This window comes from Schistocerca serialis, chromosome 2 (genome assembly GCF_023864345.2).
Source record: "Schistocerca serialis cubense isolate TAMUIC-IGC-003099 chromosome 2, iqSchSeri2.2, whole genome shotgun sequence".
Lineage (NCBI taxonomy): Eukaryota > Metazoa > Arthropoda > Insecta > Orthoptera > Acrididae > Schistocerca > Schistocerca serialis.
The window spans coordinates 110,832,352-110,838,021 of record NC_064639.1 but is presented as its reverse complement, the minus strand read 5'-3'; the positions used below and the strand labels follow the sequence as shown (position 1 = coordinate 110,838,021).

The following is a 5,670-nucleotide window of genomic DNA, read 5'->3' as shown; positions in this document are numbered from 1 at the left end:
GGAGGTTATAAAAAGTGACGAAACATGGGTACAAGCGTATGATAAAACCAAGACCCCGTCGTCCCAATGGACACTGCCTGACGAGCCAAGACCGAAAAAAAATTAGACAAGGTCGATCATATGTGAAGGTTCTCCTCACTCTTTTCTTCGATTACAATGGCATAGTCCGCCATGCGTTCCTACCTTATGACCGTACGGTCAGTAAGGAATACTAGCTAGAGATTTTGCGCTGTTTGCGTGAAGCAACCCGAAGAAAACAACCAGAATTATGGCAGAACCACTTGTGGTAATTGCATCACAATAATCCTCGCGCTCACATCTCAATGCTTATTCGTGTTTTTTGGCAAAAAACAAAACCATTTTATTGCCTCAGCCACCGTATTCGCCGGACATGACTCCCTGCGACTTCTTTCTGTTCTCGAAGCTGAAGAAAGCCACGGAAAGACGTCGTTTTGCCACTGTTGTTGAGATAAAAACAGAATCGTTGAAGAATCTAATAATCGTAACGAAAAGTGAGTTCCAGAAGTACTCAAGCACTTCCAAGTGTGGAAAAAGCGCTGGCACAGGAGTATTATATCCGAGGGGGTTTACTTTGGAAGTATGAATTAAAAAACACCCCTTTCAGTCACAAATGTTCGTGTTTTATTAAATACATGATGCGTTTCGGACCATGTGGGTCCATATCAGGTGTAACATGTCCTAATACATGATTTATTTTTTATCTTGAATGAGGTGAAACGCATACCCCACATAATCCAAGAAAAGCGTTTTTAACATTTTAACACCATCATACATTCTTCACTCCATCATGTTCATGCATATCACTTCACTCAAGAGGCACATTTACATACACATGTTTGTAAGCACTTCACAGACGTTCATAAATATTCACAAAGTGCTTACAAACATATGTATGCAAATGTGCATGGACAGCATGGAGAAACAAATGTATGGTGGTGTTAAAAAGTTAAAAACGCATTTCTTGTATTTTGTGGTATATGCATTTCACCTCGTTCAAGAGCAAAAATAAATCATGTATTAAGACAAGCTATTCCTGATGATGGACCCTTAGGGTCCGAAATGCATCGTGTATTTAATAAAACACGAAAATTTGTGACAAGGCGTTTTTTAATTCATACTTCCAGCGAACTGAATACAGTCACCTTTGAAGCTGCGAAATGTGGATAAAAGTAAAATGCGGTTTACTTTGAAGGGGAGAAATTTGAGGTCGGTGAACAAATAAAGATACGAGGCGTGTTTTTTTTAAGTAAGTACCGTTTTGGAACTAAAAAAGACGTGCTAAGATAGCTCAATAATTTTATTTTTACATGAAAGCCTGTACCTTAATCTACTTTTCTACATAATTTCCGTCAATATTCAGGCACTTGTCATAACGTTGTACCAGTTTTTGAATACCCTCCTCATCGAAGTCTGCCGCCTGACTTGTTAACCACTGCATCACCACTGTTTTGACTTCGTCATCGTCTTGAAGACGCTGACCGCCCAGGTGTTTCTTCAAGTGCAGGAACAGATGGTAGTCACTGGGCGCAAGATCGGAGCTGTACGGAGGATGATCTAGAGTTTCCAATCGAAAAGATGTGATGAGATCTTTGTTCTGATTCGCCACTTGCGGACGGGCATTGTCTTGCAGCAAAACGATGTCCTTGCTCAATTTCCATGGACTGTTACTTTGATTCTGGTATGACTTAGGCCACCCATGTTTCATCGCCCGTAACAATTTGGCTTAAGAAATCATCAGCGTCGTTGTGGCACCGCCCAGGGAAAGTCAATGCACTGTCTAAGCGTTTGGTTTTGTGCACATCCGTCAACATTTACAGTAGCCAACGTGCGCACAATTTTCGGTAATTCAAGTGCTCGTCACAATGCCACACAAAACACTACGAGAAACATTAGGAAAGTCATCTCAGAAGGAGGAAATCGTAAAGCGTCTGTTTTCTCTCACCTTATTGTCCACTTCCGGCACCAAACTTCCATTAACGACCAAAGGACGCCCACTCCGTTGTTCATCGTTGAGGGACTTGTCATAACGCTGTACCAATTTTTAAAGACCCTCCTCATAGAAGTCTGCCGCCTGACTTGTTATCCACTGCATCACCATTGTTTTAACTTCGTCATCGTCTTGAAGACGCTGACCACCCAGGCGTTTCTTCAAGTGCAGGAAAAGATGGTGCGGCCATATTTAAATGCTCTCACCCACTTTCTTACCATTCCATCACTCATAATGTTTTCTCTGTAAACTGCACAGATCTCACGATGAATATCGATCGCTTTTAGGCCTTTAGCATTAAGAAATCTTATAACTGCCCGTACTTCACAGTCGGCGGGACTCACGATTATCGGGGGCATCTTAAGCACTCAGTACACAACGTAAACAAGGAAGAATCAGACTGTAATGGCGTCAGTTCGTAGATTAAGGTACAGGTTTTCATGTGAAAATAAAATTATTAAGATATCTTAGCACGTCTTTTTTTAATTTCAAAACGGTACTTACTTAAAAAAACACGCCTCGTACTTTAAGAAAAGGCAACGGCCTTGCCGCAGTGGATACACCGGTTCCCGGGAGATCGCCGAAGTTAAGCGCTGTCGGGCGTGGTCGGCACTTGGATGGGTGACCACCCAGGCCGCCATGCGCTGTTGCCATTTTTCGGGGTGCACTCAGCCTCGTGATGCCAACTAAGGAGCTACTCGACCGAACAGTAGCGGCTCCGGTTAAAGAAAATCATCGTAACGACTGGGAGAGCGGTGTGCTGAGCCCACGCCCCTCCTATCCGCATCCTCCTCTGAGGATGACACGGCGATCGGATGGTCCCGGTAGGCCACGCGTGGCCTGAAGACGGAGTGAGCGTACTTTAAGAAAAACAAAAATTCCCGTTACTTTTTGATCACAACTCGCACACACCAGAAAAACTAATGGCCGTTGTGGCACAATACGTGTAATTAGATCCCAACTGGATACAGTCGGATTGTCACAGTGTTCTTAATGCTCGCACTCGGAATATAGGGCTGTGTTGGGTGTTATCGATTTTCCTCAGTCACGGATATCAGCTCTGTCAGCACGACGAGGACCTGCGGGTGAAGCGAGTTAGCGTCAGGACTCACCCTGGAGCGGCAGGGCTGCAGCGGTTCGCCGGGTCCTCCTGCTGTGTCGCGCGCGCGCGCACTCGGCGGTCATCCGCGGGCCCCACGTGCGGTGGCGGCGGTCGGACTGGCCGCGACACATCTGCCGGCGCTGCCCCCGCCCTCGGAAAGTGAAAACCACGCCCGCCTGCCTCTCTCTCCCTCTCCCTCCAGCCGCCGCAGTAGCTCACACCCGCTCCCGCCCCCACCCTTTCTCCGGCCCCCGCGTGTCTTCCAGGGCATTCCGCATCATTTCGCCGTCGAAAGTCGGGCTGGGAGCGCGCGCCTGCCTCGAGCAGCTTTGTGAACCGCTGGATGGGTGGATGGTGCTCCGGTTTCTGCAGAAGCGGGTCGCAAGGGGACCGCCGCATGGCCGAGAAACCGCGACGGCGACGGAGCGCCTGCCTACCTGCTGCGCAGACTTGGTGGCTTCTGGCAGCTGCACCGTACCTCTGCGCATGTTGCTCTCCGTGGATTTCAAATAACACTCAAAAATTCTGTAGAAGTCGCAGAATTATCGTATATCCTAGGAACACGTCATCTGCTGTCGTGGTTACTACGAGGGGCGTTTGAAAAGTCAAAACTACTTTTTGTTTTTCTTAAAGTACGCTCACTCCGTCTTCAGGCCACGAGTGGCCTACCGGGACCATCCGACCGCCGTGTCATCCTCAGAGGAGGATGCGGATAGGAGGGGCGTGGGGTCAGCACACCGCTCTCCCGGTCGTTGTGATTGTATTCTTGACCGAAGCCGCTACTATTCGGTCGAGTAGCTCCTCAACTGGCATCACGAGGCTGAGTGCACCCCGAAAAATGGCAACACCGCATGGCGGCCCGGATGGTCACCCATCCAAGTGCCGACCACGCCCGACAGCGCTTAACTTCGGTGATCTCACGAGAACCAGTGTATCCACTGCGGCAAGGCCGTTGCCTTTTCTTAAAGTACAAGGCGTGTTTTTTAAGTAAGCGCCGTCTTTGGGGTAAACCTTTTTTATATTTCGACATAGTCTCCTTTTAGACTTATACACTTCGCCCAACGCTGTTCTAATTTGTTCATCCCTTCCGAATAATAGGAATTGTCCAAGTCTGCAAAATAGCTATTAGTTGCTGCAATCATCTCCTCGTTTGAATAAAATCTTTGTCCCGCCAGCCATTTCTTCAAATTGGGGAACAAAGAGTAGTCCGAGGAAGCCAAGTCTGGGGGATAGGGGGGATGTGAAACGAGTTGGAATCCTATTTCCAATAATTTTGCGACCACAACTGCTGAGGTGTGTGCTGGTGTATTGCCGTGATGGAAAAGGACTTTTTTCCGGAGCAATCGCCGGCGTTTTTCTTGCAGCTCGGTTTTCAAACGGTCCAATAACGATGAATAATATGCACCTGTAATAGCTCGATGAGGATTATCCCTTGCGAATCGCAAAAGAGAGTCGCCGTAACCTTTCCGGCCGAAGGAATGGTCTTCGCGTTTTTTGGTGCGGATACTCCCTTGCTAATCCATTGTTTAGATTGTTGTTTGGTCTCAGGCATATAGTAATGTATCCATGTTTCATCCACAGTGAGAAAACGATGCTTAAAGTCCTGCGGATTTTTCCTGAACAGCTGCAGACCATCCTTGCAACACTTTACACGATTCCGTTTCTAGTCAAGCGTGTGCAATCGCGGGACCCATCTTGCGGACAGGTTTCTCATGTCCTAATGTTTATGCAAAATATTATGTACCCGTTCACTCGAGATGCCCACAGCACTAGCAACCTCACGCACCTTAACTCTTCTGTTATCCATCACCATACTATGGATTTTATCAATGATTTCTGGAGTCGTAACCTCCACAGGGCGTCCAGAACGTTCAGCATCGCTTGTGCCCATATGGCCACTCTGAAAATTTTGAAATCACTTATAAACTGTTCTAATCGAAGTTGCAGAGTCACCATAATGTTTATCAAGCTTCTCTTTAGTCTCCTGGGGCGTTTCGCCTGTCATAAAGTAATATTTAATCACCACACGAAATTCTTTTTCGTCCATTTTTTGACAATCACTCGCCTTCCGTGATTCACACGAATGCCTAACACAAAGAAATAGACCAATATAGCTGAAACTTGGTGTGCGTTCTTTCCAAAGATGCTACTAACTAAACATGATCTCTATACGCGCCAGTGGTGCCATCTCTCCGACTTCGCACGGACTTTTCAAACGCCCCTCGTAACTGTCCAGCGCTACAGCCTGATACTGCACAGATTCTCTTCAGTCTTCTAACTAGCCCAGTGGTTCCCAACCTGGGGGTAATCACCCACTGAGGGGTAAAGTGGCATTCTTTGAGTAGTAAAAAACCAAACGATTCTATTTCGTTTCATTCACGAAACCAAATTATTTTCGAAAGATCGTTACTATTGCCACAATTTTGTAAGACTCTAATAGCGATTATATAAGTTAGCAGTAACTGCTTTTTTCAGTCAGTAGCATTTATGCGGTCAGGTTCCTCACATAGTCCACCAACTACACACGTAAGTCAAAGTCAATGAAATTCACTAACCGCCG

General features: G+C 46.5%; 2 pseudogenes; one reads left to right on the top strand and one right to left on the bottom strand.

Moving 5' to 3' along the window:
* The first annotated feature begins 2,543 nt into the window (after positions 1 to 2,543).
* On the top strand, positions 2,544 to 2,661 carry LOC126459043 (5S ribosomal RNA; annotated as a pseudogene).
* A 1,288-nt stretch (positions 2,662 to 3,949) lies between these two features.
* On the bottom strand, positions 3,950 to 4,067 carry LOC126459113 (5S ribosomal RNA; annotated as a pseudogene).
* Between the last annotated feature and the right edge of the window lie 1,603 nt (positions 4,068 to 5,670).